At 35.0% G+C, this 27,090-nt stretch overlaps 1 protein-coding gene across 3 annotated transcripts in view; it reads left to right on the top strand.

Moving 5' to 3' along the window:
- Nucleotides 1-27,090, top strand: part of LOC138146660 (TSC22 domain family protein 1-like) — a 55,129-nt gene that overhangs the window by 14,814 nt on the left and 13,225 nt on the right. The gene's annotated exons all lie outside the window — the stretch shown is intronic.

Genomic DNA, 27,090 nt, shown 5'->3' with positions numbered 1-27,090 from the left:
GTAGCTGAGGAAACTTAAGGCCCAGAGAGTTAAATTTCTTAGGGGCATATGGATGATTAGCTTCTCAGGTCTTACAGACTAGATTTTTCTTCTGTCCACTATATCTTAATGCCTCAGACACTTAAGAATTAAATGCATGTGAGGTAAAGAAGCATTATTTATTTTTGAAAAATACAGAATACATTTACATCTGTGATAGCAAATGTTCATATGAAAATTGAACAGTTAAGCCAAATAGGTGTTTAAAATATCAAGATGGCAGCAAGTTGCTTGAATTTTTCTTTTTTCATCTGGATATGTGGGTATCTTGTAGATATGCAGCTGATTAGTCAAGAAACTAGGTAAGGAGGACCTTGTGTGCAGAGATGTTCCTGAAAAGTGTATAAAGCTAAAATTTGCATACTGAATTATTTCCCCATTGATTTCCATTATGATTTCAGAGGTGAGTTCCGACAAAAGTCCACTAAAGGACTAGGCTTTTAATGGACTCATGGCAGGTGGAAGAGACCCTGAATTCCTGAAGGCTATGCCAGCAGAGTGTAAGCCCTTGTCAGGTCTGGAAAAACTTCTAGTACGACGGGACTGTCCTCTGAGGACCCACCTGGCTAAGCTTGGAGAGACTCATCACCAAAACATGGGGCAGCAGGTGAGAAGTCTTTGGCCACAGCAACTCATGAAATCATCTATTCACGTGTGGAGGAGTTGTGATCTGAATCAGTGGAGGGACTCACCTGCCCCATTGATGAAACCACAGATCTGCTGAAATACTCACACAAAGAAGAAAGTTTTTAGAGAGGGATTTGTTAGAAAAGTCCCATTTAAACCTAAGTGTTGTATCAAAGAAGACTTTTGCCTTTCTCCATGCATAGCCTTGTTCTTTTAGTTTTTCTTATGGCAGCAGATCTAAGATTAGCCAAGTGTCCAGTCAATCCATATGATCCATGGACATTTAATTAAAAGGAAACATTTATTAAAATATAATACAAACTTACTTTCTATTTTTATTGAGAATTTTTTTGTCATTGTGGTACTTGAATATTGAAGCAGCTAGCTGGCCATTCATTGATATCATTATTTATTAGACTTCACTGAGCTGAATTGCCCCTTGGAATTGTTAGCCACATAATTCAGACTTTTCTGATTCCTTAATGCCACAACAGTAATAATTTAAGAAACCATTAGTTGATTTTTACTTTAACATCTCTAGATTTTCATGGGTTAGGGAAACATTGGATGGTGTTAATATTTTTGAAGTTTAATTCAACAGGTATATTGTTTTGGTGGAAGTAAAATCATTTTTTGGCTTGCCAGGGCCCAGGGCAAATCAATTTACAACCCACACAAAACAAAGGCAGTGTTTTTTATAAAAATGAAATCTGCTTAAATTGAATTTGAAGGGCAGCCAAGAAGTTTCAAAAGGGCAATATATGGCTTGACTCAGTAGTGTAGTAAATCAATCAAAATAAGCATTTAATAAGTGCCTTTGTGCCAGCAACTGGTGATGCAGAGACAGAAGTGAAAGGGTCCCTTTCTTCTAGGAGCTTAAATTCTACTGAGGGAGAAAATGTATGCACATATAAGGGTATACAAAATTGAGTAAGAGAAGGGAGGAATGGAGCAAGCTTTTGTTAAGCACTTGTGAGATATTCTTCTAAGGGCTTTATAAACATCTCATTTGACCTTCACAACAATTCTGATGTAGGTGGTGGTGTTATCCCCATTTTACAGATGGATAAAACTGAGGCCAACAGAAGTTAAGTGGTTTGCCAGGGTCACACAACTAGTAAATGTCTTAAGGTTGGATTTGAACTTGGGTCTTTCTGACTCCAGGTCTAGCACTCTTGTAAAAAGTCATGTTTTTGCCTGTTTTGCCTTGGTCATAATAAGATGTTTGAATTTAGCGTGAGTCATGTCTGGGTTTGTTTTTGTTTTTGTTTTTGTTTTTAGCACCAGCTGGCAGAATCATCTCCCCAATAGACTGTCTAGCAACTAGGAGCGTGGAAGATTTGCTTTCTTCTTCTCCCTGGGTATAATATTCCTTGGGGAAAAATGATTCTACGTCAGCAGAAAGGACCCAATGCCATGTTACGGTTTTAAAAATATAAACATGCTTAATTTCTAAACAAATGCAGTAGCAAAGTGGTTGATATGTTTATTTCATCCTTTCCCCTTGTCCTTCGTAGTGTTAAGTAGGTTGCCAAGGAATGATGCTGTGAATGTGCCCTTCAGTTCTTATGACTGCACAGGTACATGTGGATTGCTTCCTGTGTAGGCCTTTGTAACTGATTTCCTTGTCCTGTAGGTCCTTCTACCAGGCCTCAAACACATTATCTTTCTCTCTCTCCTTCCCTCCCCCCAGGAAATTTTGGGAATTTGTACAGTAGATGGCAGTGGAGTTGTGCACATTCCAGTAGAGGGCCATATGTCCTGTACTCAAGGACATTTGATGTCCTTGGAAGGCTTGTTAACATTTAAAAAAAAAATAGGAACTTATCTTTTTGTTAGTATTATACAGATGAGGCTTTTAGCTTGGTGATAGTGGGGCTCATGCTTTGCAGTATGGGCATTGCCCAGAGCATGGCTCTTCATTGTCTTTATTGAAGTCCCTGTCAATTAAAAAAAAATCGCCTCTGATTTCAGTAAATATGTAACTGATACTATAAACATCCAGTGACATTTGAATGGCCATAAAACAGTCAAATGTTTCAGTGGGAAGGATATCTGTTTTTAAATTATAAGATCTTAAGTTGCCAGGAATGTAATGTAGAAGTTAACGTTTTGACTTTTAAAGACTTGTGCATGGAAAAGGTTCTGTAATATCTCAAAGTATTAACTTTGAACTTCCATGTTTTTCCTATGTAGAATGTGATAACTTAATTCCTTTTATATTAAAGGAATAGTTTACTCATGGTTTCAGTAACCTTGTACTAGCAAAAATCCACCGATTTAATCTCTATCATTTGATGGTTCTTAAAGGGTATTCCAAAAGTCATTGTGTAGTCTTTAAGTTCACGGAGAGGAAACATCAAGCTTTTAAAGTTACTTTGTTCCTGCCTTGTTTTTTATTTTAGGGCAGTTAGGGTTAAGTGACTTGTCCAGGGTCTCACATCTAGTAAGTGTCAGGTGTCTGAGACTGGATTTGAACTCAGGTCTTCCTAACTCCAGGGCTGGTGTCTATCCACTGTGTCACCTAGCTGCCCCTATATGTTAATATGTATGTTTTCATTTGTGTGCAGCGTTAATAGGTGACAGGAGAGCATATGCATTTGAATTGGTAGGCAGTGTCATGTAGTCAGTAAGTGCTGACTGGGAGGCAGGAGAGGCCCAAGTTCAGATTCCACCTCCTTTATTTAACTAGTTGTATGACCATGGGTAAGTCACTTAACCTCTGAGCTTTATTTTCTCATCTGTGCAATATATTACTGCCTGAAATCTTCTACATCACAGGGTTGGTGTGATCATGAGAGATCAGAAATGCAAAATGCTTAGATATTAAAGTACTATATTTAAATTTCAAGTGTTATCATTATTCTGTGCTATTCATGAAGTAGAAGTGATCCATCAGTAAATATATTTTGGACATATGCTTCATATAGGATAGTGAACTGGGCACAGTATTAAATAGGAGGAAAATAGTCTGAATTGCATTTGGGAATTCTCTTTTTTAATGATCCCAAGCTATTCCCTGTAACAGAAGTCCATCTGTTTTTTTTTTTAAGCACCAGTATTCTTTCACTCTACATGACTGTGAAGCATGGAATACTTAGTTTTAAAAGAATTTAAAGATGCAGGTTACCTGAAGGGAAATAGAGAGTTGGTTAGTGTGATTGCAGTATCTTATCACTGAAGAAGTAGTCAGGAAGGGCCATCATAAAAGACTTCAGGAGATGGGCCAGTTGGTCAGTAAACATTTATTAAGACCTTACTGTGTGCCAGGCACTATGCTAAGTCCTAGGGATACAGTAACAGGAATAACTGATCCAAAGTCTTCTGCATTCCATTGGTATTTTGGACAGAAAACCCACATTAACAAGAAATCTGATATCAAAGTATTTATTAGTAGTAGGAGTATAGTTGTTTTCCAGAAATCAGTGAAACTTGTATCTTCATTTCACCTCCGCTCTCTAGCCTGATCTTTTTTTGGGGGTGGCGGAGGGAACCAATGGACAAGACATTAGATGCCAACCTGGAGTGAAGTCTATGATGGCTTCTTTCTTTGCTCTGTCCTTGGTCCTATTCTTATGCAACACTTTGAACAAGGACTTATTTTGTTGGATGACAGAATTAATATCCAAAAATATTTCAGTGATCTGAAAAGATGGTCAAAATGTAATATGAAATTCCAAAGAAATGTAGACTAGCTTTTGTGCAGTTTTTTCTGAAACCTAAAGGGGGCGGATGTGACCAGAAAGCTAATGTCAAAGAGACCTGGTTTTCTAATGGATTTCAAGCTCGATGTGAAACATCAGTTTGATAATTTAAACAAAAAGGCAAGCACAATCTTAAGCTGCGTTAATAAATGTATAAAGTCCTTCGTCATCACACTCTATCTAGAATGATGTATTTAGTTCTGGACATTGCCATTTGTTGAAAGATATTGCAAAGCTAGAGTTTAATCCAGATGGTAAAGGCACTTGAAACTGTATCACGTGAAGACTTGCCTTACCTCTCAGCCTGTGATGACTTACAAGAGGACATGATCACTGTATCTGAATGTTTGAAGAGTTGTCATGTAGAAGGTGAATTTGTTTTATTTAGCTTGTCTCTGGGAAACAAAATCAGGATGATTGGATAGATGCTACCAGGAAGCAGATCTGTCCTTAACTTAAGAAAAAACATTCTAATGAATAAAACTTACCCTAAATGAAATGCTCGGCCTCAAGCAATTGAGTTCCATATAATTGGAGATTTTCAAGTGAAATATAACTACTTGTTGGATATTTAGTAATGTATTGAAAGGTGTTCATGTTTCAGGTATGGGCTTAACTTGTCACTTAATATCAGAGCCTCAGTTTCCTTATCTATAAAATGGGGATAATACTTTGGCCCAAGTCCCAGAATTATAGAGGATAAATTTTATTTTTTTTTAACATACATATATTTGTATATAGTGTTTTTTAACTGTTAAGTGCTATAAGAATATGAGCTGCTCTTATCAGTTGGAATACTAGAGTTAAGGGTTTAGTTTATGGCTGTGGATTGAATTTATTGAAAACGATTTGGGATGGGAGCTAAACTTGAAGTAATGTCCCATTTGCCCTGAGATCAAGCTTCTGGTTGTCTAAACTCTCTGGAACGCTGCCTAGGATACCAGGGCTTCAGACGTTGGAAAGAGTTATCGAAGAGCCCTTCCAGTAAAGCCCAGTGCTCTGTTCCATAGTTATCCTCTTGGACTCAAACTTTTCTTTTATTATTGAAGGATCTGTACTTTTTGTCAGCAAGCTGCTTCTCCCCCTAGTGCAAATCACAACTCTTTAAGACACTGAGTGGTTTTCAAGACCCGTGGCTGAAAAATCAGTCTTGCTTTTACTGCTGTGGTGACCAGCTGTGAGGCAGGCACATGATCAGGCTCAAGTCCTACAAGCCGTTTTTTAGAAATCCCATTTTTTAAAAATGCTAGCTGTCTCTTGACTCTTTGCTCCTGTATGTTACCCCACCATGCTTTGAGTTCTTCCTTGTACAAAAAGCAGAAAACCAAAAATGAATTAGTCAGAACTCATTCCTGGAAGGATACCATTTGATGTTATCTACAATAGTCTTCTTCTGTAGTCCTTCATCTTTCAACTCTAAAGGAGGAGTGTGTTTTTAATTATTTATCTTTGCAGTTAATTTATTTGGCTGCGTTTTAGTGTTGTTTTCATTTACGTTATTGGAGTTGTATAAATTTTACTCTTGGTTCTATTTACCTTACTCTGTGTCAGTTGTTATGAATTTTGCCATGATAATCTGAATTTCTCATATTGATCATTTTGCTACAATATTGCATTGAATTCATAAATGCTACAATTGGTCCAACCATTTTCTAGTTGATGAGCACCCACCTTGTTTCTGTTTATTTGGTTAATTTCCCCTACCTCAAAAAGTGTTGCTATGACTATTTTAGTGTATATTGGACCTTTCTGACTTTATCTTCCTTTGGGTATATGTCTGATAATAGGATTGATGTCAAAGGATATGAAGTGTAGTGACTTTTCTTATACTTTCAAATTATTTTCCCGTTTTCTACCTGGCATAGACCTGAACTCAGGTTTAACTTAGGAAGGAATGGAGACTCATGTTGACACCAAATTCTTCCCTGTTTTCCCTAGACTACAGCAGGTTGGGAGGGAGTTAGGGATGGAGAAGTAACAGACCTGAAGAAGTAGGCTCAGGGATAGCAGTAGATGGGGCAGCCTAGCTGGGCATGGAGGGAGGAAACAAAAGCAAAAAAATAAAGTGCTGTAGACTACAACAGTTAATTATTTATAGTGATAACTGTCTTGTTAAAAAAGGGTTAAATTATTTTTTTGATGTTTTTCTAAAGTCCTCCATCTCATCCAGTCATGACTGAATAACAGTCAGAGGTCTGGCAATTTCTATCAAACTAGAAAGCTTGTGAGTGATAGTCTGGTAGCTGTGCTCTCAGCTGAAGACCAACCTATGGAGTGTTCAGAAGGCTGCTACTGGGGTGAGGTTATTTGTTGATTGTGGCACCTTGTGAAGAACTGGGACACTGAGGCAGGAGAAGATTAGGATCTACTTGATCGTTAGAGTTGTCTGAGAAAAAAAAACAGTCTTTATGATTTCTGAAAACACTGATATATCTGCTGTTTAAGGAAGTGGGGAAGCATATGTACTTTTGAAAGATTTCAGTCGAAACTTTTCCAAAGTTGGAAGCTTGAAAACCTTTAGTAATCTGGAAAATTCAGTGACATATAACACAGTGCTTTATAAATAAGGCATTACTGTGTCATAGAATCATTTAAATTTTTTGCCAGCACCTTAAAGCATATGCCTAAATTTTGTATATTCCTTTTAATATTTTTGTTTTTCCTTTTGTATAGTAAGTTTGTTTAACATTTAGGTTATTTAGTATACAATGAAAGTGGTATTTATTAGTTCCAGAGATTTGGATAGGTGTTCAAAGATTGAGCATGATGATGCCAGTCTTAACTTGCATCACTAAATCACTTAGAAGTGACATTATGGTCTTATGCTCATTTCTTCATCTATTACCATAAGGAAAACCCTTCACCTCATCCTTTTTTCTAGGGCTAGTAAAGGGTTGGTTGTTTTGTTTTTGTTGCCAGTAGAGTTCTGTATACCATAAACAAGAAAATAGAATCTATATACAGAAATCACAGAGGACTTTTAGTAACTAAAAAATACAGAACAAATATACTTCACAATTATTAGCAATAGTTTTTTAATTTTTATTGGAAATGAAAAATATCTTATATAACTTTATCTCATCCTTATAATAACCCTGTGAAGTATGTACTCCCAAGTATTATTCTTATCTTAAGATGAATAACTGGGTGGGCATGGTAGCACAAACCTGTAATCCTTGCTATTGGAGAGGCAAAGGAGTTCTGACCTGCAATGGGCTAAACCAGTCAGGTATACACACCAAATATAGTGCCAGTATGGTGAGCACCTGGGAATGGGAGACCACCAGATTCCATAAGGAAAGAAGAATGGAACAGATCAAGGTTCCCATACCAATTAGTATTGGGATGAGACCCACGAAAGGCTTTGGCACTTCCAATGTGGGCAAGATGGTGGGGACTTAGTCTCAAAAAAAGAAGAAACTGAGACTTAGAGGGTTTGATTTCCTCAAGGTGTAAAGCAAATTGGGAATATGGAAAGTGAGATTCAAGCCAAGCTGTCTTGGAACGAAGTTCCATGCTCTTTTTGTTCTACCATGCTGCCTCAGCATATGGATTTCATAGAGTACTAGAGTTTTACTTTCAGTAAAATTTTTTTTCCTTTTTAAGAAGACTTTGTTTCATTTACTTTTTGAAGTATAATTTTAGCTACTTTTCTTAGGGCAGTATAATAAAATCTTGATTATTTTGTAAATAGCAACCAAGTCTTCTCCTTTTTCCTTGCCCCCATTTAAATGTGTTACAAAATCTGTCAAAGTATATATGTTATGTCAACAATATTGTGTGCTTTTTAAGTAAATCAGTTTTTGGTTGAGAGCAAAACTGATACTGTGTGCCTTCACATTTTAATGAACTTTGTTCTCTGTATGCTGCGTGCAACTGTATATAGAGTATATAGTGTTCAACTGTATGCTGTGTATAATAGTAAGACACTGCTAGAGGCACTGTTTGTTTCAAAATGAGTGGCTTGCTGTATGGTGCAGTGGTAAGAGAGAGATGACAGTGGCTAACTGGTGGTGGCTGCTATGCCCATTTCTGCCACTTAGCATTTGTACAACTTTGGGCAATCACTAACTTCTCTAGGCTTTAGTTTTCTTCTCCCAGTTTTAAAGGCCTATGATTATATATCCTATGTCTCTTAAATTAATGAATCTTCTGGATTCCTCATCACCACAAAGTTAATCATTTTTGCTGCTTAAATGTGTGGAAGTTAAAAGAAAGTTCTCATTCTTAGTCTTGGGTCATAGCTGCTGTTTTGTCCACTTTGTGGGTGTTGACAGGTTCTTATTGCTATGCCAAAAGCCTTGTCACTTGGAAGAGAGAACAGAAAAGGAGGTAGCTGCTTTTCTTTATCTGTTCTTGTTTCCTTTTCTCTTTGCCCCTCTTTTGAAGAACTCTCATTGCTTGGAGGAGGTGGGGAAAGGTGGTAGCTACTTTGCTCTTCTCAGTGTTGATTTTTCCCAGGGGAAAGGACCAAGATAAGAATTCATGCTATTGGTAGGTGCATTATTTGGCGCTTACTTGCTTTCTTAGGGTAATAAGCTCAACATGGGAGAAATCAAGACTGATTGGGAGGATCACGAATGTAACCTAGCTTTGCTTTTTAGTCAGTCAGTGCTTGAAGACTCCATAATAGGCAAGATGCTTCTTTCAGTGTTAAAGACCTTATATCAGGTAATGTTTTTAGTTAATATGGTATTTTCATTGTATAATCCTTTTCTAATGCTTTTGAATTGTCATTATGACTTCTGTATTTCTATCACAAGTTACACAGCTTATGATTAAAGTGGATTTCATTGAAATATAGCCACTGGGTTAAAACCTGTGCTTCACAGTCCTTCAGAGATGTATGATGGTGTTAGGGGTTGGTACTTTAATTAGTGTAAAATTGCAACTTGTCTATGCATTCCCTTTATCACCCTGTGGACCAGGGTGAGGAGACTTTCTAAGAAGTCTATCACCAGCTTATTCAGTGATTTTCCAGCTTAAGACCTGACAAACCCACCTCTCCACTGGAATATCCTTGAGAATTTAGAATTGCCTTCACAATAAAGCATATCCTATATAGTTAGACCTCAGTGGAGAACTAGAGTTAACAATTTGTAAATTAGCTCACATACTAAAATTGTTTTGGAAACATTCTTTTTCCCATTAGTCATTCTTGCTATCATTTTAAAGCACTGAATTTTACTGCTATGTTGATTTCTACAAGTTTTGTTAGCTTTCTTAATTCGTAAGATTTATAATATAGTCAGGAAGGAAGAAATACAGTTTTGAAGGGGAGGCTCCTAGGAAATCTCAACAAACTAAAACTAAGCCAAGAAATAATTAATTTCATTTCAGTCAGTTTTTCTCAAGGCCCAGACTATGATTAAGTAATTAGGTTAGTCCCTGCCTTCAAGGAGCTTACATATAAATGGATATAGCCAGTATTGTTCTTCAGAAAACCCCCCCTCCATCCCATTTCTGCTTTTCTGGCTGCATTTCTGCATAATAACTTTTTAAGCCTAAGAAAGTTGCAAAACTTCATCAAATGTCAGATTCTAACTTTATTCTTATTTGAAACATTGTCTGTTATTGTAAGTCCTTTGTTTTCAAAGTAAACCTTATAGAGACAGAGTTTTACATCTGTAAAGGGACTTGGGAGAGAATTTAGCTCAGTCTTACAGAGTCATAGACTGCTAGAGGCGAAAAGGATCCCAGAGGCCATCTAATTGAATCCATACCTGAGTAAGAAGCCCCTTTCTAGAAGAGCCTACAAATGATCATCTGACTTTTTGATGACTTAGAACTCAGTTTTAGTGAAAAGACTTGTCAAGTTCATAGAACTAGTTAGTGACAGAGCTTGGGACTAATCAACTTCAGGTGTTCATAACATAGAGATGTGGCATTAATTGACCGCAGATAGCTTTTTAGAGGCTACTAAAGTGTAACTTGGACAGTGAGCTCATTGAGAAATCATAAAATCATTAGAATAACGAAACTTATAGTATGTTCACCTACATATTTGTATTAGGTATTTGTATATTCTAAAGAACATTACAATATCGAAAACTTGATTGTGTTTTGTAAAGCACACTGTTGCACACAATTTCATTTAATTTTTGAAAGGACACTGGTGTCACTCTCAAGGAAACAGGTCCAGAGAGACTGACAGACAAATCTCACAGCTGAGATTCACACCTGAGTCTTCTGACCCAGAGCTACTATGTTCTTGTTATCTACATCATGTTCCTGTATCCAGTGTAGTTCTTAATACATAGATGGTATCAGATTATGTTCTCACTTTTAATATCTCTAAGAAGGGCAGAGAACGAGCACACTCTGGTGGCTGCATTGTTGTTTCTCATGAGCAGCATACCTCCAGAGCAGCTGGTTCTGCCGTCATTACCATTGGTGGCAGTTTGCTCCATTGGAACATTGTGTAATGCATCATTTCATGTCTGTGTACTACCCTGTAGGGGGAAAATCATTATATCGGAGATAATACTATGTTAAGCAACATATTGTATTGAAAACTAACTTATTGCCGAAGTTAAGATGAAACGCTTTGCTAAAAGTAAATTTTAAGAGGTTATTTTTAAAGCATTTTGAGAAAGATGGAAAAAAAATGCCAAATTTACTAAAAGACTGCTTCTTTAAAGTATTAGATCAGACAGGCTAGCAAAGCATTTGTTTTAATAGCTCAATAATGATTTGCTTTATTGCCTTTTAGATCAATATAAACCCAGAGTATACAGTTTTTATTTAAATGAATGAAAAAGTAAAGTAAATGTTAGCTTCAGGTAGGGAAGTATTTGTGTTGGGATTTCATTTATTAGAGAAATTAAAAATAAATGAAACTGCTTTGTATCAAAATCTGTAACTGGTTTTAATGATAGTGAGAGAGGTGGTCAGTGGTCTAAAATATGTGAAAGGTATGAGAGAGATATAATGTAATCTTTCCCCCACTGACTTGCTTTGAGGACTACAGCAAGTCTGCAAACCTTCCTGTAATCTGTTTTATCCAACTTCAAAAAGGAGGAATGGTACTATTTAATATACCATCTAGAATCATGAGGAATACTAAATTATAAAAAAAAAAATCAAGGCCCTTTTAAGCAAAAATGAAGTAGTGTTAAAAGTTACTGATGTTTATGATAAGATGAACTTTATATTTTCATTTAAAAATAGCTAATTATGTTATCACTATAAAATTCTCACTTTGTATGGCTTATTTAACTAATGGGCATAATCAAGAAAATAACAGCTTATGTTTATCTCATGCTTTAAGACTTTTGAAGTATTTGATCATATTTGAACCTCACAACAAATCCATGAGGAAAGTGCTTAGTTGGCAGATGAGGAAATTGATATTCTTGGGCACTGAATGACATGCTTGAGCTGACATAGTGAGCATGGGGATGGAACAGGTCTGACTCCTAAGTCTATGTTTTCTACTTTACCATCATGGTATATGGAAAGGGCAATACTTTGGTTTTTGAATGTTTGATGGTATCTTTAATTTTATTTCTCATTAAAAAAAAACACGTTTTCAATGTAGCAGTAGCTTTGGATAACTTTAAACAGAATAGTTTAATCATTGGGCATGAATTGGCAAACAATCAAATATTATAAATTTTTTTAAAGAATTGTAAACATGGAAGGGAATGTTTTATTGTAAAAGTTTTAAAGTTATGTTTAAAGTTTCTATTTTGTATAGTTACCTATAAATCACTTAATGTTTTTAAATTTTTTTTAAGTGCATGAAAAAGATTAGTGTTATGTTAAACCAATTTTCAGAAAGTTGAATTCAAGTCTAGTTTAAAGCACAGATCAGTTTTGTACTGCTTAGAATCTTTCAACAAGGTTCATGTTAATCCACTTAACTGTATGATCATCATTGACAGATGGTGGCTATGGTCCTTTAAGAAGATGCATCAGTATCATAATACTTATCAGTAAAAACCACTATTTACTAAAGACAAGAAGGAAAATTGAAATAATTTTTTTTTTCAAAACTATGTTTTTTTTTTTTTCAATGTGGGGAACTTTGTTTCATAAATTACCAATGCAAATACATTTTCTGTAACTTAGTCTTTTTAATTGGTTGGGGGCACTGAAAGGGTGTGTCTTGCCCATGGTCACACCAGTAATATATATCAGAAGTGCAGGACATGAAGGAAGGAAGGGAAGCTAGCATTTTAAAAAATAATTTTTTATTGATATTTCCTATTTCTTATATCGCCATAGTATTTCTCCCTCCCTCCTCCCCAAAGAGCCATCCCATATGACAAATAGTCTGCTTTTAGAGAGGAACACAAAAGTCAGCATATCTGATTGATATATTGAAAAAATATGAAAACATGTTCAATATATGACAGCTGTGACCCTACTACTTCCATGAAGGGCTGAATGGAGGATACCTTCTTATATATCTCTTCATTCAAGTCTTGTTTGATCTTTATAATTTTGTTACATATACTTTTGATTTTTTGTTGTGTAGTTCTTTCCATTTACCTTGCTGTAGTTACTGATTTATAGTTTTTTCTTGGCTCTGCTCACTTCATTCTGCATCAGTTCATGTAGATCTTGTTAAGGAGTCCCTTGAACTTGTCTTTTTTCAAGTTGACAGTTGTTTCTCTGTATCGATACATGTTTTTCTGTATCCATCACACACAATTTCTAATGGTGCAGTAATATTATGTTATATCTATATATCATGATTTATTTAGCCATTCCCCAACTGATGGGTATCTCCTTTGGGGACTCTTGCATCTGTTGAGCACTTGCTATGTACCTGGCACTGTGCTAAGCATTTACAAATATTATCTCATTTGATCCTCACAACATCCCAGTGAAGGTGGTCCTCTTATGATTCTTATTTGTACAATTGAGAAAACTCTGAAAGACTGTGACTTGGTCCAGAGGCCAGATTGGAACTCTGGGCTCCCTGAGCCCAGATCCTGTACTGTTTATGAGTGACCAAGTCTGTCTGAAACCATGGCTATCCCTCTATCCATTCTACCAATTCTGCTTTTTTAATAAAAGATTATGAAAAAGGATCAAAAGTGGTGTTAAGTGCTATCAGAGTAACTTTAGAAGCACTGTCCATTTCTACTTCAGAAACCTAATATAATGTGACATAGATATTGTATCAGGAAGATAAATACAAATCTTAAAATGATTTTAAATTATCTACGTCTTAATTGCTTCTCATCATTTGATATTTGATATTTCCTAATTAATGCTTGTAATTAATCACAGCAGTCATTATTTCATACCTGTGTTAACAGTTCTGCCAGAGAAGTTTTGAACTTTAAAAAGCAAACAAAAACCTGTCTATTATTAACCTGGTAATTGTTTTTATGACTTTCCAGGGCTTTAATAGCAGATCAGCAAGATGTCAGTTAGGCCCTCTGACAATAAAGGAGCCAGATTCGGTGATATAAATGATTAATCAAACTGGATAATAGGTTTTAAAATTTGTTTTGCAGCTAAAATAGTTGTGACTATAAAGAAATGAGAATTTTCTTGTGTCCACAGGTTGCTTCTGATATCAACTCCAAAAATGTTGGTGTTCCAAAAAAGGTTTTGAAGACTAGCAGAAGCATTAGAATCAGTGTTGTAGATACCTAAGGTTTCCAAAAAACAGTTAAACTAGTGTTTCAGTTTTATTCTAGAATGTTAAGGTAGGATCATTACTTTTTATCTGCTCTTTTAGATTAAATACTATGGGCTATGATGAGTTGGAAAAAAGGCAGATTTATAAAGAGCCTTCTACTAGTAGCATCTGCTATTGTAAATCAAGGTATAATCCTGGCATAACGAAGAAAAGACCTGCACATAGTAGCACCAAGTAGCAATAGTAATTTTTGGTGATTTTTATGACACAGAGGGTTTTGTTCTAAATTTGGAGTCAAAGGATGTGGGTTTGAATCTCTGCTTCTGCTATTTAGGATGTGACGCAGAGAGCCATTAACCTAAATGGGTTTCAGCTTTATTGCCTGGAAAAAAAAAATGAGAGGGTTGGTTTTATTCTCTAATATTCTTTCCAATTCCAAAACTGTTGGCATAGGATGCTGTGACATATAGCATCATATAGAGTATAGATCTCCAAATTATACTTTATATATAAAAAAGAGTGATGAATTGTGCTTCTATTTTGTACATTTGTTTTCTTGAAGTTGAGAGTTGTTTAGCACTATGAACATTTAAGAAATTGTTGGCCTTCTGGTATGAAATGTAAAATTTGTAGAATTCAGTCATATTAGTCAAAATCAAATGCTTTTGTTTAATATGTGATAAAGATAAATGATTTGACTCTGTTGCTCTTTTTATCCTGATTGTTTGATATTTGTCTTTCTATTTTCCTGTTGGCCCACGATTACTTTACATTTTTCCCCCCCCCTCCTCTCTTCCCTAGTGTGTCCATATATTTCTTTCATTCCCCTTTGGCACTAATGTCTTTGAAGTTGAATTTTCAGTCAGAATTATAATTATGGGAACTGTTTGTTTGAGATTTTCTGAGTCCTAATTTCAGCAAAAGAAAGCATACTTTGAGTCTTTGCCAAAGGCATAGCTTTTATTAGACCATATATACTGATTTTGGGTTAAGAAGATTTGGTCTTCAAAATCATAAGTAACACTGGAACAGATTAGTAGTAGGAGGGGGGGGAATTTATGATGTACACCATTCTAAAAAAGTCTTAGGTGTGACTTCAGATTGTCAAATTTCCCTAGAGTTTGATTACATATGAATCCCATCCTTTTTGCTAGCTTCCAAAGAACAGACTAAATTTAGCTCTTTCTACTTTATTGTTTAGTTAAGAGATGATTAATAGCATCTCTTTATTTTTGTTTATTAATATTATTTATTAATAGTCCAAGTAGCAAAATTCTGTGGCTCTTTTCAGTTCTTTATTTCTTTTTTTTATTAATTCTTTAATTTATTAATTTGTTTCCTTTTAGTTTACAGGATTCAATTCAACAATTCCTTGAATTTCACATTTTGTCCCCCTCCCTCCCTTCCCCCCCATGGCGTCTTATAATCAAGTATAGGATCTGTAGATACTTTCCCATTATGCAATGGTCAGGTTATAAGGATCAGTTCTTTATTTCTAACTAAAGTAATTGGATATGTGTAATTGGTACCTAAACTCATTTGAAGCTTACAAGTCTGTGTAATTTATACACACACAGACACATACACACAAATTTATATAGTGTTATACTCAGCATAGTGAGCCATAATTATTATCATTTATGTAGTTTTATCCCTGTGTTACAGATAGTAAACAGAGGCCTAGATAGGTTAAATGACATTCAGAGCCATGTAGCTAGTAAGAGTTGATTCCAAATCTTGGGCATTTTCCATTTTGTCAGGGATCAAATCTTATGATTTCTTTGCACACAATACAACCACCACATTTGGGCTTTTATCACCTTTTTATTGGACCTTTTGATAACCTCCCAGTTGGTCTTCCTGCCTCAAGTTTTTTGCATTCCTAACCATCCTCCACACAGGTGCTAAAGAGATTTTTCCTTCTGTATGGGTCTGATCATGTGACTCCTATGGCTTCTTGTTTCTTCCAGTCTCAGATATAAAGAGATTTAAAGCTCTACAACCTGGGCCCAGTCTTAGATTTTATTCCCCTATATGCACTTTATGATCCAGCCATACTGACTGCATAGAACAGATTTAATTATATTTCAGTTATTAAAATGTTTACTGCATTGATCATAGAGAATGGCAGTATCTATAATTAATAGATGATTATGTCAGTATTAACATAATTCGATTAGAGTGATAATCCTGGAAATCTGAGCATTTTCAGGGTGATCACAATTTAGTAGCTGTTAGATTTCAAGTATGCATACAATGTTGATTGTTTTTATAAAGTCAGATATTTGGAGGTTATAGGTTTTGAGTTACTTCATACCATATGTGCAGCAAAAAATTGCTGCATTGAAAAGATCTTTGGTTTTTGGAGCTAGATTTTTTTTTTTTTGCCTTTTTGGAGGGCAATTGGGGTTAAGTAACTTGCCCAAGGTTACATGGCTAGTTTTTTTTTTTTGTGTCGGTGGTAAGTGTCTGAAGCTGGAACCAAACTCAGGTCCTCCTGACTCCAGGGCTGGTACTTTACCCACTGTGCCACCTAGCTGCCCCTGGAGCTAGATTTTTGTTCAAACCTTGATTCTACCACTTACTATCTGAGTGATACATTGGGTAAAACCATTTAGGCTGTCTTGACCTAAATTTCTTCATCTGTAAAAGGAGGGGTTGGATCAGACTGATTTTAAAGTCCCTTTCATTTCTCTGCTTATTATACTTTGATTCTCCCTATTCCATATCATCATATTATAAACCTAATTTGTAATTTATGAGGTGTGCAGAGTAGGTATTGTGGATAATAGTTAATCCAGAAATGGGCTTTTATCAGTATTTTGTTAGCCATTCTAGTTACCCTTATTGGCTTTCCTGCTTTTCTTTAAAATAACGTTTGTACCAACTTTGAAATTAGATGACATTTCTTCCAGTATTTCAAATTGGTTAAAAAAAAAAAAAGTGGCAAGCTAAGGAAATGTTTGACTGGAGAATGTAAATGCTGAATTGGACCTCAGCTTAATTATTCTTAGCACCACAACCAATACTCTTCCATTACTTGATTTGAACATGATGTATCCTCATTGCACAATGTACTATTTATTGCCTTGTGAAGTTTTGTAGGTGGAATTAGTAAATAGGTGGAATGAAAAGAAAGGAGATGTTGAGAACTGATTGTTTGGGGGATTATAGGGACATTATGACAGATTTATGGGTTAATAAGCAGACCATCTTGGAAATAAAAAATATCAGCAACTAAAAAGATGAAAAAAAAATTAAAATGCTCAAGAGACTTATTACAGATCACAAAAATTAATTACGTAGGCAACAATTCTAATGTTTTCTGGACATAGTAGGTAGCTTCAAGAAAGCATTTGTAAGAATTTGGCTAAGGAAATATAGCTAAATATTTTTCAGTGAATATTTTAAGGGAGGGAAATGTCTCAAATTTTAGATTAAGTGGAAATTTTTCTTAGCAGTTTGTTTTTAGATTTCCTATTGGAAAAAAATTATTGGATGAGTGAAATAATATTATCAGAATTTAATGTTCACTCTTCTGGTTGATTGAGTTGAGATGAATCTGGCAAACGACATTCCACTTTGGAAGTGGAATTCATATTACCAGTATCACTTCCATTCTTGAGCCTTGCTACATATCTTTATCAGATAACTAAAATAATTTACTTTTGTTTAAGGTCAGTATTAACATAATTCTTTTAGAGTAGAAATTTGAACATTTTCACGGTGATCACAGTTTAGTAGCTGTTAGATTTCAAGTGTGCAAATAATGTTGAATGTTTTAATAAAGTCAAATATTTGGAGGTTATAAGTTTTGAGTTACTTCATACCATATGTGCCGCAAAGAATTGCTGCATTGAAAAGATGTTTGGTTTTTGGAGATAGATTTCTGTTCAAATCTTGATTCTACCACTTCCTACCTGAGTGACTTTGGGCAAAACCACTTGACCTAAAGTGGTCTTTAGTGTACTAGATGAAAGGGGTGTGAATACTTATTAAATGAGTAAGTCCTAGTAGTGAGAATCAAAAGATGTTTAATAAATTATATAAGAAGTCTCATAGCTCACCTAAATTGTGTGCTTTTGCTAGGGTCTGGGTGGGGAATCTAGAAGAGCACTTGTCTCAGAAGGTATGTAACTGTAAATAGGGAAATTAGGTAATTCCAGTTGGTTCATTTCTTTCCTCCTCCTTGGGGCTAGGAGGAGGTGAATGAAATTTGACACCTTCTTATGTTGTATTAAAGGCACCTAAGTGACTTCTTTTGGTCATTTTGGAAATTAGTAGTAAGGAAGGTCTGGGGATGAGTTAAATTCTTAACTAAATTCTCAGACCATATGCTTTTGTGGATAAAGGATTGTGAAATAATGACTTGATAGGATATTCATAAACAAGTAAAATTACTTTGAAAATTGTATATGACTAAATGGGGAGATACGTGCAGAAGCTAGAAAGAAGGTTATTTGGGAAATATTTTAATGATCAATGAGGGAAGAAAGTTCCCACAAGAGCTTAGACTTGGGTTAGTGAGTCTAATAAATGCTTTTGTTTTTTAAGTATGGTAAAATTCCACAAATGTAGCATTTGTGATAGTCTTAAGCCTGTTATGAATGATTCTTAGTAAGCAGATTAAAACAGTTTTTCTTGGAAGATGATCAGGATTTTAAGAGAATACAATAAATGTTGATAGATTCCTACAAGGCCTAGGGTCCATAATGCATTTCTGTTATTGTTATTTTATGGTAGGCCTCCTTAGAGTACACAATAAGAGGATTTTTAATCTTTTTTTCTTTAAAATGCCAAATGCTTTGTTCTGGATTTTTCTTTGCCTTGAAGTTACTGTGTTTATTCTGCAGAATGGGATTATAATGTGGATGGTCCTTAAGCAGCCAAAAACATGTGCACTAGAAATGGTCTTGTGTATTGTGGGAGAGATGAAGGATGACAAAGACTGGCATGGACTTGGAAGAACCATGTCAGGAATCCTAAACTGGGCAGGAACCCAGCTGAGGCTGGCAAGGAAAGCTGAAGACCATATAAATGATTTTTAAGGTACCTTGTAGAAAAAGAAGGGATCATGGATAATTAATAGTGGAGAGAATGCAAAGTTACTCGTACTTTAGTCTGCTCTGCCAAAGAGATCGATCTTTAGACCAGAAAAGACAGAACAAAAAAAGCTTGAATAGGGAGTTAGATATAGGTAAGAGTGAGAAAACAATCAACCAGTGAGCAAAAATCAAATTCCTTTTCTGTGTCAAGCACAGCCAGGCCCTGATAATACAGACAAAAATGAATCCATTCTTACTGTCAAGTAACTTACATTGTATAGGAGAGATAACATAGATATAAATATAATTGTATACAAAATATGTACAAAATGAATACAGAGTAATTTTATGAGTGAGGCACTGGTAACTTGGGGGGTGGAATGGGAGGAACGTATGGAAAGATTTCTTCAAAAAGGTGATACTTACTTGTCTTGGACTTTGAAGAGAATTAGGGATTTAAAGATGGGAAGGTGAGAAAGGAGTGCATGTCAGACATGAGTGACAAACTTGTGCAGAGGTACAGATAGGAGATAGAATGTGTGTGTGAGAAACATTAAAAGAGCTCTTTGGTTTGAACTGAAACTGAGAAGGGGAGTCATGTACAATAAATGTGGAAAGATAGGTGAGAGTTAGGTTGGGAAGGGCTTTAAATGGCAGAGTTTATATCTGATTTTTGAGGAATAGAGAGCCAGCCTAGTGACGTAGTCATATCCTTGCTTTAAGAATATCTCATTGACAGCTGTGTAGAGGATGGATATAGGGAAAATGGGAGAGACTTGAGGTGGAAAGACCAGTTAGGAAGCAGTTGCAATCAAGCAGAGGTAATGAGTGAGGACCTGAACTAGAATAGAATGTTGGTCTTTTAAGAGAAAAATGTGGAAACTAAATACTGAGGTAATTGACAAGACTTTGGGGCAACTGATTGGATATGTGAAATGAACGTCCTCATAAACTCTATACCATGCTTGTGAAAAGATGGTGGATACATGACACACTGGAAGGACTGTTTCATTTTAACTCAGTTCATATGTTTTTTCTGCCACTTCCTTACTGACATTGGCAGGATGTTTCACCTTGGGGTCTTGGTTTCTAGTTTTTTAAATGAGGTTGTACTAGATAACCTCTAATGTCTCTTTCAGCTGTGACCTATAATTATGTACTACAGGAAATGGCCAAGGAGATTGTTTCACCATTGTCAGGTTATCTTTTGCTAGAGCATGGAAAATGGAAGAGGTACAAGGACTGGAGGAAAAAAATTGTTATGCAGGAAGAAAATTGAACTGGAAACTAATTCAGTAAGCTTGACTGATTGCTGGAAGAATTTTAGAATCTCTTATTAAGGAGATGATTATTGCATAGATTAAAAAAGGGAAATAGTAATCGAAAATACCCAGCACAACTTCATCGAGAAAAGGTCGTGTGAGAATAAATTAATTATTTTTCTGATGGGATTAGGCTGCCACATTAGTTTTCAATAAAACATGTGACAAAATCCCCTATTTGCTGTTACTGTGGAAAAGTTGAAGCATTGTGGACTCAACAGTATAGTTAAACAGGTTCTCAGCAAACCCAATCATTATTGGCTTGATGCCAACTTGACTGCCCTCTCTAGAGTAATGTTTCAGGGGACTCTGCTTGACTTTGGGCTGTTTAATATTTTTTTATCAGTGACTTGGATGCATAGATGGCATGCTTTTTAAGATGGAGGCAACATAAAGGTAGGAGGATAAAGGCTATTAAAATCTTGGTAGGTTGAAGCATTGACATGAATTTAATAAACTGAAATATAATAGGGATAAATATGAAGTCTTTTATTGGGTTAAAAAAATCAGCTCTCTTAGTACAAGATTGCCGGAGGTATTGTCCAGACAGCTGGTCACATGAAAAAGATCTGTGAGATATAGTGGAAAGTGTAGACTCGTAGCCTCACAGATCTTAGGTTCTGTTAAGAGGATAGTTTTCAGTTTTAGGGTGGTCATATTGCTCTATACTCTTTTCAGGTCAGACCACCATCTAGAGTATTGTGTTCAGTTCTGGGCCTTTCATTTTAGGAAAGACACCACTAAGTTGGAGACCAGAGGATAACAGGGTAGTTAATGGTTTTAAATTCCTAACAAGTGATGATTGGTTGAAAGAATGGAGACGGTTTAGCGTGAAGACTATGAAGCTTAAGGTGAATGAGAACAATTTTCAAGTATTCAAAGGACTGTTTTGTGGAAGCAGGGATTAGATATGTTCTGCTTTGTTCCAGAGGGCAGAATTTAAATCAAAGGATAGAAATTGCAAAGGGACAGTTTTTTTGCTTTTGATGTCAAGAAAAACTTCTCAAAGCAGAATGGGCTACTTTAAGAAGTGGTTGGTTCCCCTCTTCCCCCCAGGGTCTTTAAGCAAAAGCTGCTTGACCACTCATTTCAGAGAGTATTGACTCAACGAATTAGCTTCTGAGGTCCCATTCTGTGTTGAGATACTACTAAATGCAATGTTGGTCCTAAATTGTGAACAAAAAGTTTAATTGTTTTAAGCACTATGTTTAAAAAAACAAGTATGGTAAGACAATTTTAGAAGAATAACTAATCTAAAGCTTCTAGTCAAAGGTGTAAATTTCATTTATATAGAAAACACAAGTATATAGAATATTTAAAGGAATATCTCTAATACCGCTGTTTATATGAATAGTATTAAAGCAGAGTACCATTAGAAATTAATTTCTCTGTAAATTAGTAATGGCATTCATTTATGGACCCACACCCAATTTTTGAGTCATTGGCCGACCCATTATTGTTTAAATGTAGAAATTTTCTGTTGAAATGTCACTTTAATCACTTGATATCAGGCTAGTGGTTATAAATTGTGTAAACAGATTTTGTGTAAATTATATAGGAAATTAAAAATACCATAGATGTAATGAATGTTAAGGGACTTGGGAATTTAGAAGTCATTGGGTTCATCCCATTCATTTTTCAGGTGGGGAAACTTTGACCCAGAGAGGGGAAATAGCTTGCCCTGAGTCATGTAGTAAATTACTAACAATGATGATGAAAATATCACTTCTGACTCAGTATAATGCATCATGTTGCTTTCTGTGGATTTTATTTTCATTGTATTTCTGAATGTAAACAAGGGATATTAGAACTGTGAAAAGAAGCTATTTTGATTTGTCTTTTAGAGAAGGATAAAATACTAGACTCAAACTAAAAGTTCAACTTAGTCTCAATTAGGTTCTCTTATTATATGTACTAGCTAAGTTAATCACTCTCAGTGGCCACATAGTTTAAATCTTATTTACTACTGAAGTAGACCTCTTACTTTACTATTACATGGAATAGTTCAAAGCTACTCAGTTATTTTCACATTCTGCCAGTTGAATTAATTTTTTATAGTTTTGCTTTTATTTTGTTTTTGATAGTTTTAAACTGTCATTTCTAATACTTTCCTTTATAATTGCTCATATGAAAGTGTTCTTAGTGTGACATTGTTAGAGAAATAAGCATACCTAAAGTCTTATCCCCTTTTCTTTCCTTAGCATAATTTTGCTTCTCCTTTTTCCCCATCATAAAAAATGAAAACTATTTAGAGTTCTAATTTTTTTAAAACAAGCATTCCTTTAGGCTGCAGGGGACTAAATAGGTTATAGAAAAGGCTTTTTGTTTTGTTTTGGTTTTGCTATTAGAAATTTGCACACGAACCAGCATGACTTTGCTTAAGGGAAAAAATGTTGTGCTTTGAGCATGTAAGTGTCAAATTGAATTGTTTTAACACTATGTAAGAATATGTATTACCTTTCATCCGAAGTACTGCCATGCTGATTAATTTCATCAGCAGCCTCAAGTTTTAGGTGAGAATGAAGAAACAGAAAGTGAAGAAGGCCACAGTGTCACAGTAGTAATGAAGAAAGAGGCAGGGTGGGTAGACAGTGAGAAAGATGACTGGTGAGGCAAAGGCTAATGCCCCAGCAGTTGCCTTAGGGTTAGTGGCATCATAACATAGTTGATTGCTTTGGTAAACCTAGCAGTAGAAAACATCTTTAAATAACTCAGTCTGGTTAAACTGTTCTGTCAAACAGAAATTTGTCATTTCAGTCCTTTGCTTATATAATGATAATTATTAGTCATCAGCATTTAGTTGAAAGATCCTAAAGTGCCTCCTAAATCATCAAAGAGTAAATGATACTTGGTTTAGTTTGTATTGTATATTATATCAAATTATTTTAAAACTGGTTATCTCAATATAATATACTAATTTCTTACTATCTTGAATGTTTAGCCAGCACTTTTTTTTTTTTTTAGATAACAGAGAATTCAGGTGTTTTTAACAAATACAGGAAGTTGAATCAAGAGCTTCTCTCAGTATATACAAAATTTACATTTACCATGGTTCTTAAAACCAGTGATTCTTGGCTTGGTTTTATTGACATTTAGGGGCTTGGAGTGTTTCTAGATAATACAAGATGTCACAGAATTATTTTTTCAAAATCGTAATTCATTTATGAGTTATTGAAATTATCCCCATTTTTAGAGGTACAATTATATGACATTGTTGACATTAAAGATGAATGCTAATCATTACCCTAAAACAAAAGTTCTAAATGACATTTTATGGATAGATCATGTTTCTTACTTGAATCTTATTTGTGGATGCAAAAAATATCATGAGAATATATAGAGAAAATCAGACTGTTTTCAGTGACATAGCATTGTATTTATACTGTTTTTATTTGATGTCATTCCATAAAGTGGTACTTAAGGACGGATCTTTGGATCTTCTTTCAATTCTCTTTTTTCTTGAATGTGGAATCTGAGAAAAGAACATTATCTCAGGGTCACAGCCAGATAGTGGCAGAAATAGAATTAAATTATAGACCTTAAGACTGGTAGTATAGTACCCTTTCCTAAGTACAACATTCTAAGATTATTAATTCCAAGTACAAAAGTATAAATATTAAGACAAAAGACTCCCTAATAGACTACCTGGGAAACACTTAGTAGGTCATATTTTGAGAACCACAGATTTCAGATATTTAAAGTTTCCATTTCTTTCAAGAAATATCCCTACTATCAGATTTTGGGACATGTTTTTATGTGTAATTCATAGTATGTATTTGAGGGAAGGGTAGAGTAAGAATGGTGAAAACTTTCTATCCTGCACTGACAACTGAAGTACAAAAGTATTACTAACCACCATTTATTTATTTATTTTTTCCTAAATGAAGAATTATAAATAAAAACTTAGGTTACTTCACTTTTACTGTGGTCCTTGAAACTAGTGATTCTGTGGTTTGTTTAGGTATTCCAGGGCTAAACCCAGGTCAGTTTGTGGAAACAAGTTTGATACTTGATGTTCTTAACATCTAGCTAAGTGGTATGGATTTTTGGATTTCTTTTTGAATCTCATTTTCTCTTGTCAATATAACGACAAACTTGTTTCACTAAAATTCGCCTTGTAGCTAGAAATCCCTGCTGGCCATGGAGTCTGAGTGAAGTTGGTAGCTTGCTTGAGTTCAGGAGTGCTGGGTTGCAGGATGACTAAAGCTGATTGGATATATAGACTGTCTGATGCCAGTGGAGTGGAGGGCATCAAACTGGGGGCAACCACTGCATGATAGCCTGAACCAGTTATTGAAAGAGAGCAATTTGCAAAACAACCATAACAACCTTTGCAAAGTCATCTCTTCATCTTGATCCTCCAACTGCCATTCTCTAAAATTATCACAACCAGACTGACATGAAAGTATTAACATTTGAGAATGATAATATTTTAAACTGAATTTAAGAAAGAAAAATGAGATTAATTTTTAGCATTGATAGTGAGAAGATTTACTACATATCTGAGAAATGTGATGACTTCCCAAATGACAATTTAGGCCCAACTTTGTTAGAGGTAGAAATGAACAAGGAGTTGTTGCTGATAGAAGTACACATGCATCCTATTTTCCTATTCAGGTTATCTGTTCAACTTTGTTCATTTTCTTTCTCATTTTTCCTTCTGCATAATTCTAAAGTTTTTGTTATAAGATCCTAGATATAGAGCTGGATGTGATTTAGCAAGCCATTTAGTTCAAGTCCATAATTTTACAAATAAAGAATCTGAGGCCCCATACAGGAGAAGTGAAATTTGCCTAATCACTCAGTAATACTAACAGAGCTGGAATTAGAAACCAGTGTCATCTGATTTTGTATCCAGTACTCTTTCCATTATTATTGCTTGTATTATAAGAATATCTTACTTTAAAATAAATTCAGTCTGAAGATAAAAAAAATTCAGATAAAATTGTGGAGCAATAATTTTAGACAATATCTCAATTTACTATTTGATATCTTTAAATCCTAAGATCTAGTGCATTTAAAGTGATTCAATTTATAGATGTTTGAATTATGGACAGTTTTGGAGACATGAAGTGAAAAATGAAAAAAACACCTTGTATTGTTGAGCATTTTAAATTTAAATATTTGAGTTCCGCCTTATGTATCATACTGAAATAATGTAGTTAATTTGGGGAAAAAATAGACCATAGTAGCTTTCCCATTCTCCATACTACCTTGTTTTCAACCAAAAGACATTAAAACAAGGTAGGAATTAAAATGCCTAGTAGGGCTTTACCTCAGACTTTGATTCTTAGCCTTGTCAGACTTTGATTCTTAACCTTGTCTTGCCTCTTCAATGACTTAGAAGTCTTGAAAAATTCTCTTGTTTATCCATAAAGGTAGCTAATTACTTGAGGGTGGTTTTTTTTTTTTTATTTTTAAATTTTGGGGGCTATTTTGTGTTTTATCCTGAAAGCTGTAAAGGATTTATAAAGTTTGTTTCTGTGGTCAAACCCAGACTGTGATTATTACACCTCCTTAATCACATGTCATTATATTATCTTTAGACATTCATATTAATTGATGTCTTCATTCTTTTTCAAAAACCCTTCTCCCACCTCCCCATACTGGTTTCAGTTTTCTTTTTCAGATAGGTTTTAATTTTCAGACACTGACTTGGCTGTGTCAAAATAACAATAGAAGTAGAGGGAAGCAGGTATAAGTGCTTTAAGAACCACCAGAATTAAAATTTATCAACGTAGCTAAACTAGTTTGGGCAGTTTTTCTATGTATGATCTGGCTTGATGGCACACAATTACAAACTCCTTTTACACAGGGAATTGATTCTGTGCATATAGCAGTTAACCTTAGATTATTATTCTTTAGAAGCTTGGAAGTCAAGATCATTGATTAAAACATTTTTCACTTTAACAAATAGGCATACACATGCACACAGACACACACATACACACCCCTTTTCATCCTTAAAACTATTTTCATATTAATGCATGCTAAGAAATGTCTGACTAAAACATTTTTAAATGACTGAATAATTTAATAGACATATTCTTGGATATGAAATGAGTGATTTGTTTAAAATAATTTTAAGTAAAAAAAAAAGTAGCACTGTTATTTTGCCTCTGTGGCTTTATCGTTGTGGCTAGTCTTTTTATCTATAAATCACAATCTACCTCATGTCATCTTACAAACCACCCCCTCCACCCCACCCCTGCCATGCGATTCTTAAGTGTGTCTTTACATAAATCCTCTGTAGAAGCTCCATGTACCTGTTGAACCTGCCTTGTGATTCTTTTAATGATTCAGCAGCATTGGTTAACATTCAGGTTGTCTGTTGTCTCATTCTAGCTAAGTGACTGACCCACTTTTTTTTTTTATCTCAGGCATTTGATCTCAAGTGATAAATTTTATGCCTCTTCTTGCAGGCAAATTATTGTTGGTGACATGCTTCTAGATGGTATACCTTGACCCTTGTGTCTTTCCATTGCTCTTGGGGTAATTTTCATCCTGTTGAAATTGTGGAGTTGCATGAGTTGCAGTTATATGGCATCATTAGACTACTCATCGGTAATAAACAAATGACCTTGATATTGCTTTTGAATACTTCTATAAGAATTGAGGAAAAAATCACATGTAATTAAGTCTTTGTTCTTTCCTAAAAAAATTTTTTTAAGCAATTGGGGTTAAGTAACTTGATCAAGGTTACACGGCCAGTTATTTCTGGGTGTGGTGCTAAGTATCTGAGCCCTGATTCG

Source organism: Petaurus breviceps, unplaced genomic scaffold, assembly GCF_028583685.1.
Source record: "Petaurus breviceps papuanus isolate PSGF00001 unplaced genomic scaffold, PetGlider_PUasm1.0 90769, whole genome shotgun sequence".
Lineage (NCBI taxonomy): Eukaryota > Metazoa > Chordata > Mammalia > Diprotodontia > Petauridae > Petaurus > Petaurus breviceps.
This window is presented reverse-complemented; position numbering and strand designations above follow the sequence as displayed.